Raw genomic sequence first — 13,579 nt, 5'->3', positions numbered from 1 at the left:
GGGGGGGGATGGCCACGCCGCAGTCCCTTCTCCATTCTCCTCTCGGATCTTGGGCATGCACGCACACGTGCCTGGCGTGAATTTAAGCCACTGGGTCCAGGAATCAAACCACAGTTGACTACATGGGAGTCCAGAGACATAGCCATTACACCAACTGCTGGTCCCTGATGGTGATGTTGTTTTAATTTGACCAGAGAGAGACAGAAAAGAAGATAAAGTGAGAAAGCAACTGCCGGGACTTGACAGTAGTCAACCATGAAGGAGTCCAGTGCCTTAACCACTACGTCACCTGCTGGGTCCCACAAGGTTCTTACATTCAAATCCTTCCAGTGATTTTTATAATCTGGACATAAAAAGAACCTGTCACTAAATAATTCTTATTTCTTGGATATTCCCATATGGTTCCTCAATAACAGCTCCCTTATTCAAGAGGTTAGTGGCCTTGGAATAACTATTATTTCTATTGAAAATTTATTGAGTACCCACTACACCAGACACTGCTCTGGATTCTTTACATATGTTATTTAACCCTCACAAAATCCCTAGGAGCCCTTGCCCTGATTATACAGATAAAAATAAAACAAAAACAAACAAAAAACAGAGGCCCAAGAAAGTTAAGGAACTGGCCATAGACCACAGAGCTAATAAATAGCAGAGTCAAAATTCAAATCCAAAGCCACTGAGTCAAAAATTCTTGCAAAAGGCCTCACTGAGCACCTGGACACAGGCAGACGAATCCTTCACTCCTTGCAGCTGTCTCCTAGAGCAGACTCCACTTTCCTCCTCTAGCCCAGAACACACAGGGTAACTTCAAGAAATTCTGAGTGAGAATTAGGCTTGCCAAGCCCTGGAAAGACAAGTATCTATTTACAGTTAATCAGTACCCTACAGAAAGTTCTGACAACTGGAGCCGGGAAGAAGCAACCACAGGCTCTGGCTGGGGCCCATGGTTGGGGCGGGGGGCACCAGCTAGGCCCCAGAGGAGTACTGACTCTGGGACCTGCCCAGACTGGCTGTGTTGCTACAGCAAGCCCCTTCCTTGGAGACGCACTTAGGTGCTGGGATCTAGAGTCCACAGAAAGTTTACCTTCACACTATTTTGCTTTTCTTTTATACCTAAACCCTCAACACTGCCTGACCATCTTATCTAAAGTACCAACCCCATTGCTCTCCTTATTTTTATCTTCTCATTTTTCATTGCTATTTAACATTGTGTTATATACCTGTGTATTTGGTCAATGTTCTCTGCAACAACCAGGTGAATCCTAGAGGCTGGTCTCTGTCTCTTTTGTTCATTGTGGTATTGATAATGTCTAAAATACAGAGAAAACACTCACTAAATAGTTGCTGAATGAATAAATGAGTGATCACACAATCAAACATCTAAAACTTTACTTCCATCCCAGTGGGCTACATGAGAAGTGAGACTGAAAATTTCTACTTTCCAAGAAGTCTATCAGATCTGTTGTTGGACCCCAACACCCTCTCTACATAACTCCCTAAAGTGCCTCACATCTCACACCCCAGCCCACAAAGCCTCACCCGCCCCAGAGCAGGCACTAAAGGAAGAAAATGGATGGCGCCCAGGGAGGAGACACATTTCTCTCCCAGTTAAGTACAGCCCAGGACCTCTGCAAATTAAAAGCTCCCTCTTCACCGAATCCACTCAACTTTAGTTATAGGTCACACTTTTTATTTTTGTAACCAGCCAACCCACCAAATTATAGGCTCAGGCCACCAGCAAGCACGCCAAACACTAGGGCCAGCCTAGCAGAGGCACTGCCCTTTCTGGCCTGAGGGTAGGTACAGGAGTAAGGGCTGAGCACCAGTCAAACCTGAAAAGGCAGAGGGCAACATCACCTTGCTGGACAGTGGCAGTACAGGGGAGGGATGGAGAAGCAGTAACTAAAGTGGTTCCTGGTCCCTGGCCTAGATGATTAGCTAGGAGAAGGTGCCTTTCCCCCAAAATAGTGTGCAATGAGGAGCCTAATCTCACTCAGGCTGAGTCACTCCAGAGAGGAGACAGATTCCAGGGCTCTCCCCACAGCAGACACAGTCAACTTTTTCTTAGGTTTTTTTGTTTTGTGTGTGTGTGTGTCATAGGGCATGTGCACTTGCTGGAGAGGAGAAAGAGAGATAAGAGAGAGGTAAAGTGAGAAATCACCCCTGGGGGGATGGCCATGCCATAATCCCTTCTCCTCCATTCTCCTCTAGGAATTTTAGGCATGTATGTACACCCTCCCAGTGCTAGGAATTTTAGGCATGTATGTACACCCTCCAAGTTTGTTTACAAAGCCCCTGGGTCCAGGATTCAAACCACAGTCAGCCATGTGGGAGTCCAGCACCTTAACCACCATACCACCTACTGGTCCCAAAACAATGAACTCTTTTTTTTTTTTCTAAGAATTATTTAACTTTATTAATTATTATTATTATTAAAGTCTGACCAGAGACAGACAGAGAAAAAGAGGGCAGGGGGTGGGAGTGAGAAAGCAAGCCGCCAAGTCCAGGACTCAAACTGGTTGGCCACATAGGTGTCCAGTGCCCTCAACCATCACGCCACCTGCTGGCCTCCACAATGAACATTTTTTTGTTGTTGTTAAGAGATTTTTGCTATAGAGCGTGTGTGCTCACTGGAGAGACAGAGAGACAAAAAGCAAGAAATCACCCCCCAGGACAATGGCCATGCCACAATCCCTTCTCCATTCTCCTCTCAGGATCTTGGGCACACACACACACACACACACACACACACACACACACACACATACATGCCTAGCGTGAGTCTTAAGTTGCTGGGTCCAGGACTTGAACATTGGTCAACTACATGGGAATTGAGAGATGTAACCATTACACCATCTGCTGTCCCCCTACAGTGAACTCTTAACACTAGAAAGCAGGATCAGTCACCAGAATGCCTAAAACTCCCCCTATGACTAATTTCTGAACTCCCCAAGGACAAGGCCCCACATGCTCTGAGCCCCGCTCACCTCCCTTATGCCTTTGCAGACCTTGCTTCAGCATCCTTGTCGACCAATCTGGCTCTCCTTCAGTCCCTCAAAATGTGCAAAGCTTGCCCACCCAACGCATTGTACAGGTTGCTCTTTCTTCCTAGAAAGTCCTTCCCCCCAGATCTTTATATATGGCTATGCTGCTGGCAGGGGGTCTGCACAAGGAGTCCATTTTAACAGACCGGGCCAAGAATGAGGGCCAACTACAGCAGTGGCATTACAGGGGAGGGATGGAGAAGCAGTAACCTAAAGTGGTTCCCGGGCCCTGGCCTAGATGATTAGCTAGGAGAGGGTGCCATTTCCCCCAAAATAGTGTGCAGGAAGACAGCAGCAGGTAGAAAGAGGCTTGAAAACACAGGACACCATTACTATGCAAGGGGATATATTTATTAAGCAACTATTAATAAAGCATTGTTAATACTACAAATTACTGGGTAGTCAGAAAAGTCATGATGTACTTTTTATGCAAAAATGTGTCATGACTTTTCCGATGACCTAATATTTAATACAAAATAACATTTCACCCTAAAAGAAGGCAAGACAGATTTGGCAAAGGAAAGAATTAGAAACACTTATCTCCAAGTTGTGAAAATCACTGAACTGCATACCACAGATTAGTTACCCAGCTTTCCTATTTTAATTAGAATTAATTCAAAAGCTGGTGACTACTAAGGAAATTCCTACATTTGGGAACTTCTGCAGTTCAAGGCTAACATCTGGGGTCATTTTTCTATACAGTTTCAGTTGGGTTATTCTGATTCTCTCATCTATTATAATCAAGCATTTATTTCCCATATATTCCAATCATTCAACTTTTTTTTTTTTTGAAGAGGTTTTTGCTATAGGGTGAGTGCCCCCACCATAAAGACAGAGAGAGACAGAGAGAGAGAAAGCAAGAAATCACCCCCCAGAGGGGATGGCCACACCACAGTCCCTTCTCCTCCATTCTCCTCTCAGGATCTTGGGCACGCACGCACACGCGCCCAGCGTGAGTTTAAGCCTCTGGGTCTGGGACTCGAACTGTGGTCGGCTACATGGGAGTCCAGCGACATAGCCATTACGCTGACTGCTGGTTCCCTCCTTGTCTTTCTTTATCCAAGGAAAGGTAACTAGGCCTGTAACTAGGCCTCTCTACTCCAGCAGGCAGGGCTCTTGACTGTCCCTCATTAGCTGGTTCATTCCTCCTCTTCAATGCCCTCCCATACTTCTCTGGCCTGGAGCAACCTCCTCTCTCCCAATCTACACCTGTCACCTTTAGGACCTGACTTAAAGCCCACGTCCTTCTTAAAGCACTACCTGATTAGCAATGCTATACCCTGCTGGTCCTTCCTTAACTCTCCAAGCCGCTGTGCTATTGCTGTGTGGCAGCCCATCACCACGTCATCTCATCTGGTCTTCCAAAAAGCATGTGACTGGGGGCTAGCACCCTGGTGCAGCAGCAATGTGCTACTCAGAGAAGCCAGATCCCGTCTGGTGACTGAAGTTTGAATCCCCAGCTAGTCGTCCTGAAACATACCAGGTGCTGTGCAAGCACCCAGGATCCAACGTGCTGGAGGACTAGAGGAGCCGGATCACAGCATGACCAGCTCCTGTGGAAGGTCGTCCTCTTCTCTCTCATGTGTGTACACCCGCATTCTATCATGAAGAAAGAAAAAGGGCTGGGCCAGTCCACGGCATGGTTCAAGTCCTGGACCCTGCGGCTTCAAAAACATGCTGGGCACAGATGTGTGCATGCCCAAAATCCTGAAAGAAGAGTGTAATATAAGAGAAGGGATTGCGATGTGGCCATTCCCCATGGGGGGGGGCGCTTTCTCACTTTCTCTCTCCCTCCCTCCTTCCCAGTAAGCAAGCACGTTTTCTGGAAAAATTTTTAAAAAAAGAAAAAAACTGAAATCAGATAGTAAAGTATAACATATAATAAATAAGAAAGAAAGAAGAAACATGTTTAGGCTAGACAAATAAAATAGTAACTACGGCACATGGACAGTCTCCCAGACAACCTAAGGACATGTGCTTGTTTTAATTATCTAATTCAGGATATAGTTCTAAGTCTATACTTGGTCTCTCCAACTTAGACAGAATTACCTTCTTTTTTTTTTTTTTAAAAGGGAAATTAAGTTTTTTTTAAATTTTTTTATTTATTGATTCATTCATTTATTTTTTAACTTGACCAGAGAGAGAGAGAGAGGGAAATTGAGAAAGCAAGCCACCAGTCCAGGACTCGAACCATGGTCAGCCATGTGGGAGTGTCCAACACTTTAACCAACACACCATCTGCTGGTCCCGAGACAGCATTACCTTCTATTTCTCTGGTATACTCCAAAGCAGTCAGGTAAGTGCTGTGTATAGAAAAAACACCTAAGACATTTCCTTAATACATCAAGAAAGGAAGAATATAAAATGAACATTTAATGTCTCTCTCCAGCAAGTGCATGTGCCCTATAGCAAAAACCTAAAAACCTAAAAAAGAATAGCAAAAACCTAAAAAAGAAAAGAAAAGAAAGGAAGAAAGAAAGAAAGAGAAATTAACATTTAAAGTGAACCTGAGACTTCCCAACCTAAATGAGGTCTTCTTTGTTATGCTCTCTTTTAACAACCTGGGTTTTTTGCCTCCCAAAGACATATCATAATTTGTAATTAGGTAACTATTTTATCTGCCTTTTCCTCCAAACTCCCTGAAGGCAAAGGCCTTATTTGTTTTGTTTTGTTTTGTTTTGTACCACTATATATCCAGTGGTATCGCTGGCATGTAGTAACTAAAAACAAAACAAAAAACCTTGAGGAATAGGAGCGTCCTAGCACAGTAACAGATTCAAATCTAAGTCTGGCTGACTCCAAAGCCTAAATCTTTCTATCACATCTGTTAGCAATGAGGGCTTATTCTGGTAAACTCCCCGGGTATTCTACCGTAATCTCCTCTCCTCTCCAAAGCAGTCCTGAGAACCTGCAAGAGTCAGACTTCTTGGATTCACATTCACCACCTACTGCTGTGTGATCCCAGGTGAGCTGTTGAGCCTCCCTGGACTTCAGTGTCCTCCTCTATAAAATGGAGACAAAAATAACTAACTTCAAAGAGTTGTGATGACTAAGTGAGATAAAATATGTAATTGGCTTTGTATGGTGCTTAGCATACCACAAGCACTCAATGAATGCTGGCTGTGTGTGGTTCAAGTCTTGGACCTGGCAGCTTAAGAAACACTCTGGGCAGGTATGCATGCACACATGCCCACATTTCAGAGAGGAGGGAGAAATGGGAGAGAGGGACTTCAGCGCGATCATGCCTCATGTCTCTCTATCTCCCTCCCTCTCTTTCTCTTTCCGGCCAGCATATATGCCCTCTGGCAAATTAAAAAGAAACTGAGGCTTCTCCACCCCATTTTTATCCATCTTTTCCTTTAAAGGAGAAATAAACACACACACACACACACACACACACATATATATCTATTGTAAAAATATTCAATCAAGGGAACCAGCAGTTAGCGTAATGGCTATGTCGCTGGACTCCCACGTAGTCGACCGCGGTTCGCGTCTCGGACCCGGTGGCTTAAATCTCACGCCGGGCGCGTGTGCGTGCGTGCCCAAGATCCCGGGAGGAGAATGGAGGAGAAGGGATTGCGGCGTGACCATCCCCCCTGGGGGGTGATTTCTCGCTTTCTGTCTCTATGTCTCTCTCTGTCTGTCTGGCGAGCGCACGCGCCCTATAGCGAAAACCTCTCCAAAAATAAATAAATAAATAAAATAAAATAAAATATATTCAATCAATTCAAAAGTTTACAGAATTAAAAAATGAGTAACTATTCAGACCCTACCCCTCTTCATTGCCTCCATAAGCCATCATGGTTTTTTTTGGGGGGGGGAGAGGTTTTTGCTATAGGGCGTGTGCGCTCACCAGAAAGACATAGAGACAGAAAGCGAGAAATCACCCCCCAGGGGGGATGGTCACGCCGCAATCCCTTCTCCTCCATTCTCCTCCCGGGATCTTGGGCACGCACGCTCACATGCCCAGCATGAGTTTAAGCCACCGGATCCAGGACTCAAACCATGCTCGATTACATGGGAGTCCAGCGACAAAGCAAACTGCTGGTCCCACCATCATGGTTTTTAGATTTTTTTTTTTTTTTTTTTTTTTTAGGTATTTGCTATATGGTACATGTGCTTGTCAGAAAGAGACAGACAGTGAGAAGAAAAGTGAGAAATCACCCCCAGGGGGAGGGCCACGCTGCAATTCTTTCTTCTCCAGGAATTTTAGGCACGGACACATACATGCCCAGTTGGGTCAGGACACAAACTGTGGTCAGCCTTGTGAGAGTTTAGGGCCTTAACACCATGCCACGTGGTCTCTAAGCCATCATGGTTAACAGCTTGGTGTTGATTCTTCCAGGCCTTTTTCTATAGATTTATATATGAACATATGTGGTTTTATAAAGTATTTCTTTTTTTGGGGGGGGAGAGATTTCCACTGTAGGGCGTGTGCGCTCGCCAGACAGACAGAGAGAGACATAGAGACAGAAAGCGAGAAATCACCCCCCAGGGGGGATGGTCACGCCGCAATCCCTTCTCCTCCATTCTCCTCTCGGGATCTTGGGCACGCACGCACACGCGCCCGGCGTGAGTTTTAAGCCACCGGGTCTGGGACACGAACCACGGTCGGCTATGTGGGAGTCCAGCGACATAGCCATTACGCTAACTGCTGGTTCCCATAAAGTATTTCTTTATTTTGTATAGTATTCCTTCAACTGCCCTTTTAGATTACTATAATAACACACACACACACCTTGGAGATTCCCATCAGCCACAGCTATTTATTGAGTGCTTACCCTAAACTGGGTATTTGGCTGTACAGTGAAAAGCAAACATAAGGTCCCCACCCTCATGAAGCCAATAGTTTGGAGGAATGGATAATAAACAAGTAATCTAACAATTTCAAAATGGAAAATACTATAAAAGAATGACTGGAATGCTAGGATAGAGGATAACGAGTGGAGAAGTCCTCTTCTGAGAGGTGGCATTTTTAAAAACTGAGGCATAAAGTATAAAACAGAATGAGTCCTTTGAAGATCCAAGCAAAAGGCATTTCAGGAGAGGAAACAGCTCGGGCACAGGCCCTGCGATTACAAAGGAGTTTGTCTTGAATGACAGGCTAACAGTGGGGCTTGGTCACAGGAGGGCAAGTCAGGTTAAAAAGGTCAGCACAGGCCCGGCTGCAGTGGTGCAGCCGCAGTACAAGATTCTGCAATGCTGGAAGCTACACAGAAGATGGAGTTTGGTTCCCAGGTCGACCTGTACACTGTGTGACCGGTATGTACTGAGCCCATGGACACATCGAGCGTACTTGGCTGTCTGTGCGTTCAGTGTGTGAGCCTCTCTCTCTCATGAAGGAAAGAAAGACGAGCCAGCAGACGGTGTGATAGTTAAGACACAGGAGTCCCACATGGCCACCATTGTTCGAATCCAGTACCTGGCGGCTTGCTTTCTTACTTTCCCTCTCTCTCTCTCAGGTGAGTACATGTCTCCTGCAGCAAATTAAGTATAATAATAATAATAATAAAATGAAATAAATAACTGTTTTTTAAAAAAGAAAGGAAGTAAAAAGAGGTCAGCAGGAGCCAAATGATGTAGTTTTCGGGGTCAGTGTCAGAAATTTGCTTTATTTTTGTTGTTGTTGTTCCCTTTTTTAAAGTACAAAAGTAAGTCATTATAGGTTTTTAGGCAGGATAATGATGCTATTTGATTTATGTTTTAAATATGGCTGTTTTGTGAAAAATGAATGGGAGGATAAAGAGGACAATAGACAGAAATGGGAAGCCAACAGGTTGGCTGATTATTGGTTTAGATGGAAGCAGTGTGCTAGAGAGAAGGGGAATGGGTGGATTTTTCCAAGATGGAATCAGCAGAAGTTCTTACAAAATATCAAGAGTACTATTTGTATCAAGGATCTCTTGTAGTAAGTAGTCTCCTCACCCAGTTATGTCTCTGGGTATCCCACTCTTCCAGGCTTCCCTAGAAGATCCAAGAATGGCTTTAAATCCTCCAAAATATTGCATGTGTACACATATGCATAGTAGGTAAGGGAGAAATAGGGGCCACAAGTTTCATCAGATTTCCAGAAGGATCTATTACCCCAAAGATTCAGAAGCCCTGTCAAAAGATCTCTCAAACATATTCCTAAATTAGAAAACTTTTACCCTGGCTTGAGGAACTAACCAGGGGGTGGATGTAGTATATATAACCCAAACTGCTTCTTGATGAGTTTAGGGTAGAGCCCACAGTACTGAAGGAGTCAGACACTAAAGCTATAGGTAGGGGTAATAATGGTAATAAAAAGAGAGCCACCTTTTCCCTGAAGGCTTAAAAGAATACCGGAAAACACTCCAAACTCCACAAACTAAGATCTGCCTTGACTTTTTTTTTTTAATTTTAGTAACATTATTTTTCTTAAACTTGACCAGAGAGAGAAGGGGAAATTGAGAAAACAAGCCACCAGGTCCAGGACTCAAACTTGGCCACGTGGGAGTTCAGCATCTTAACTACCACGGAACCTGCCAGTCCCCCTGCCTTCACTTTTACTGCTCTTGAAGCTTGATCTCCACTCAGGACAATGGAGGTACTGATACACAGAAGACGATTCTCAACAGGGGTGCTATCGGCATGCCAGGCAAGATCATTCTTTGTATGGGACTGACTAAAACACTGCAGTAAGTTTCACATCCCCTGCCCCCCACAGTGATGACCAGAAACACCCTTACTTGTTTAAAAAAACCCCTCCTGAAACAATACCTCCTTCAACTGAAAACTGCTTTCACTTAAGGGAACAGAGATAGTGTACCAGGTGATGTACACACAATAAACATTTGTAGAACCTTTGCAGCTAACAAAGTGTTTTAACCATGCTGTCTCCTTTCAGCATCCTCAAAACCCTATAGGTATTATCCCCCCCCCCATCATAATGACTGGTGTGGCAGGCCAGCTGATGGCATGGTCATTAAGGTGGCTGGATCCCACATGGCCAACAGTGCAATTCAGAGACCTAGACCTAGCAGCTTAAGAAACACGTCATGCATGTGTGCACATCTGCCCAAAATCCCAGGAGGAGAATGAAGAAAGGATTGTGGTGTGGCCATCCACCCAGGGGAGTGCTTTTGTACTTTCTCTCTCTTTCTTTCTTTCTTTCTTTCTTTCTTTCTTTCTTTCTTTCTTTCTTTCTTTCTTTCTTTCTCTTTCTTTCTTTCTTTCTTTCTTTCTTTCTTTCTTTCTTTCTTTCTTTCTTTCTTTCTTTCTTTCTTTCTGTCTTCAGAGAGCACATGCACCTTCTAGCAAAAAAAGAAAAAAAGAATGATGTTGGCTTGGAAAAATGATAGGATTCTTTCAGTTGAATGTCCAGGGTCATCCAACTGAAAAAAAAAAAAAAAAAAAAACACTAAGAAACAAAATCAGAACCTAAGTCTTTCCATTCCAAAACCTTTAAAATCACCCTCAGTAGGGACCAGCAGTTAGCGTAATGGCTATGTCGCTGGACTCCCACGTAGTCGACTGTGGTTCAAGTCCTGGACCTGGTGGCTTAAACTCATGCCGGGCGCGAGTGAGTGCCCAAGATCCCGAGAGGAGAATGGAGAAGGGATTGCAGCATGGCCATCCCCCCTCGGGGGTGATTTCTCACTTTCTATCTCTCTGTCTCTCTCTATCTGGCGAGCACACACACCCTATAGCAAAAACCTCTCCAAAAATAAATAAATAAAATTAAATAAAATAAAATCACCCTCAGTCAGTGGGTCTCAAAACCAGATACTTCCTTCCAGAACAGATTTTTTTTTAAAGGTTCCATTGGAAACACTGGGAGGATCTAGTGACTGGCTTTCTAGCTCCTTGCAAGGAAGCTGATAAAAACAGAACAGAAACTGCTCTAAGCTATAGTAGTTCTTAAAACAGGCTAGCCAACTCCTAAAGTACCCAGATACCAGGCTCTTACTTAGAGAACTCGGCAATTAGAAGAGAGTTATTTTCTCCATTCTGGATCTGAGTAGAAGTATGTAAGTAGGAGAGAAAGAAAGTACATCCCCTCTGTTATCATGTAACCAGGGACTCGGAAGAAAGCCTCCCAGCCCCAACTCCAAATTTAGCCAAAACCCTAGGTAAGGATGGGAAGGTGCTTAAAGGCATGGGGATAGAGTGGGAAATGAGGACAAGAATGGAACCATTACTAATATACAACAGCTAAACCTTTCCACTGCCAGCAAAATCTGCCACGGGAATAACTATGTAAGCCCCTTGTGGTTCTGAATACTATTTAGAACACCTTTCAAAGACTTTATAAATTCAGAAAAGCATGCACGTTATTAAAGCTGGGGGTACAAAAGACACTGCTCCTGAAAAAGTCTTACCTAGGTCCTTCCCGGCCAATCACACTAACTCCCAACCAAATACTTTGTTGTGAGGTGACAGAAGACAGAAAGGATAAGAGAACCCAAAAGAGGATTCTGAAAGAGGAAAAAAGAAGCAGTAAGTGTAGGAGGCAAAGACAAGAATATCTGTAGGACACAGAGGCAGCTTGACACCCTCCATGCCTTTCTTAGGGGACCCACTCTCCTATATTGAAGGAAAACAAGACATGAAGATGTGGCTTTGCCGAAGGAGGCATGAGACTGCCAATGTGAACTCGGGAGTTCTAACTGTCCAGCTCAGCTCAGTTCTGGAACCTGCTTCTCTTCTCCATGGATGACAACCTTAACAACCTTTAAGTTCCTGTCTGCTGCTATTCAAAGACGGATCCCTAAGGTCCTCAGTGGGCAGAAGGGGAGGCTGTGTGGTGACAGCACCTGCTTTCATTTTCAGAGAAAAAGGTCCTTCCTCGTCTCTAAAGTCATTTCCAAGGCATTGCTGCAGTTCAGCTCAGGCTCAGAAGAAATGTTTCCCCAGGATGGAGGTGACCCGCCTGGCAGTCCAGATGACACGCTGACTTCAGCCAGCACTCACTACCATCACTGGAGTGGATACTTTGGTCTTGACCACAGACCCTGGCTCTGCCCAGCTTTCCCAGGCTACCTCAGGGGCAGAGGAGGAGCTGTGGTCTCATTTCCTCTCCACCTTGGCTTCTTTTCTCACTTCACTGAAGATTAGTTATTTCCACCAAGACCAGTTCCTGTTCTTACCAGCTGTGCAGCGGTTTCCCCACAGAGTTCCAAAGCACTGGTGTGGCTGCCACCTGGGCTGTCCCAGCTGCAGAACACAGACCGGACAAGTACTGAGCTAAAGGGCTTTTCCATTCCAGATAAGGGAGCAGAAAGAAGAAAATAAGGAACGGGAAGCAATTCCAACAACTCCACAGTGGCTACACTGGGGTTCATTTTGTTATTACTTTAACCTTACAGAATAGTGACAGATGCTCTTTCCTATGTGACCAATATTTTATAATGAAAAAGCAAGGGAAATGTATACATTTATTACACAGACATACATACTAAATCCCCAAGAAAGAACAAAGGATATAACAATGCTCAAAATATTTATGATGAAACAGTCAAAGAAATGAAAGGGCAAGATACCATTTTTCATAATCAAAGTGGAAAAGTTTTTTAAAAAGATAAACCACCCAGTAATGGTTAGTTTATAGAAAAAAGGAAACTCAGGACCAGCAGTTAGCGTAATAGCTATGTCGCTGGACTCCCATGTGGTCGACCACAGTTCGAGTCCCAGACCCAGTGGCTTAAACTCACAACAGCGCGTGTGCATGCGTGCCCAAGATCCCAAGAGGAGAAGGGATTGCGGCATGGTCATCCCCCCTGGGGGGTGATTCCCGCTTTCTGTCTCTCTGTCTCTCTGGTAAGCACATGCACCCTATAGCAAAAACCTCTCTACAAAAAAAAAAAAAAAAAGGAAACACTCATATACTATTGGTGGAAAAAGTAACTGATACAACTTCTTTAGAAGGTATTATGTCTCAAAGGTCTTTAAAAGGCATATATCCTTTGACCTGATAACCTCTCATCTAGCAGTTTATCCTAAGGAAATAACACAAATGACACAAATATTTTTGCATAGGACATTCCTCAGTGTTATTTATAATAGCAAAAACACGTGGGCAGGGGAAAAATGCAAGATAAGGCAATAATAAATGCTATATTATGGAGTCCAATGCAGACATGCTATCACAATATTGAAGAATAATTAAGCAAATGAGAAAATGCTTAAAACAGTAAATAAAAAATCAGTCTACAGGAAACAGCGGGTGGCGTGGTGGTTAGGGCATTGGACTCCCACATGGCCAACCACAGTTCAAGCCCCAGACCTGGTGGCTTGCTTGCTTTCTCATTTCCCCCCTCTCTCTCTGGTCAAATTAAAAATAATAATAAATAAAATTAAATAAATAATTCTTTTTAAAAAATCAGCCTACAAAACTACATACACTCCAAAAAAGGGGGGAGGAGGGACTAGCAGTTGGCATAATGGCTATGTCGTTGGACTCCCATGTGGTTGACTGTGGTTCAAGTCCCAGACCTGGTGGCTTAAACTCACACCAGGCACATATGTGTGCGTGCCCAAGATCCCAAGAGGAGAACGGAGAAGGGATT

At 44.2% G+C, this 13,579-nt stretch overlaps 1 protein-coding gene across 6 annotated transcripts in view; it reads right to left on the bottom strand.

The window, feature by feature from the left end:
• Positions 1-13,579, bottom strand: part of FMNL3 (formin like 3) — a 68,996-nt gene that overhangs the window by 48,667 nt on the left and 6,750 nt on the right. Inside the window, exon 1 of one of the 6 annotated variants that reach the window (XM_027768158.1) lies at positions 1,224-1,305. The exons of the other annotated variants lie outside the window; for them this stretch is intronic. The gene's annotated coding sequence lies outside the window, so the exon portion shown is untranslated. Of the gene's footprint in view, positions 1-1,223; positions 1,306-13,579 lie in introns of those variants that run through there. 6 annotated transcript variants of the gene reach the window in all.

Source organism: Tupaia chinensis, unplaced genomic scaffold, assembly GCF_000334495.1.
Source record: "Tupaia chinensis unplaced genomic scaffold, TupChi_1.0 Scaffold145652_1, whole genome shotgun sequence".
Classification (NCBI taxonomy): Eukaryota; Metazoa; Chordata; class Mammalia; order Scandentia; family Tupaiidae; genus Tupaia; species Tupaia belangeri.
This window is presented reverse-complemented; position numbering and strand designations above follow the sequence as displayed.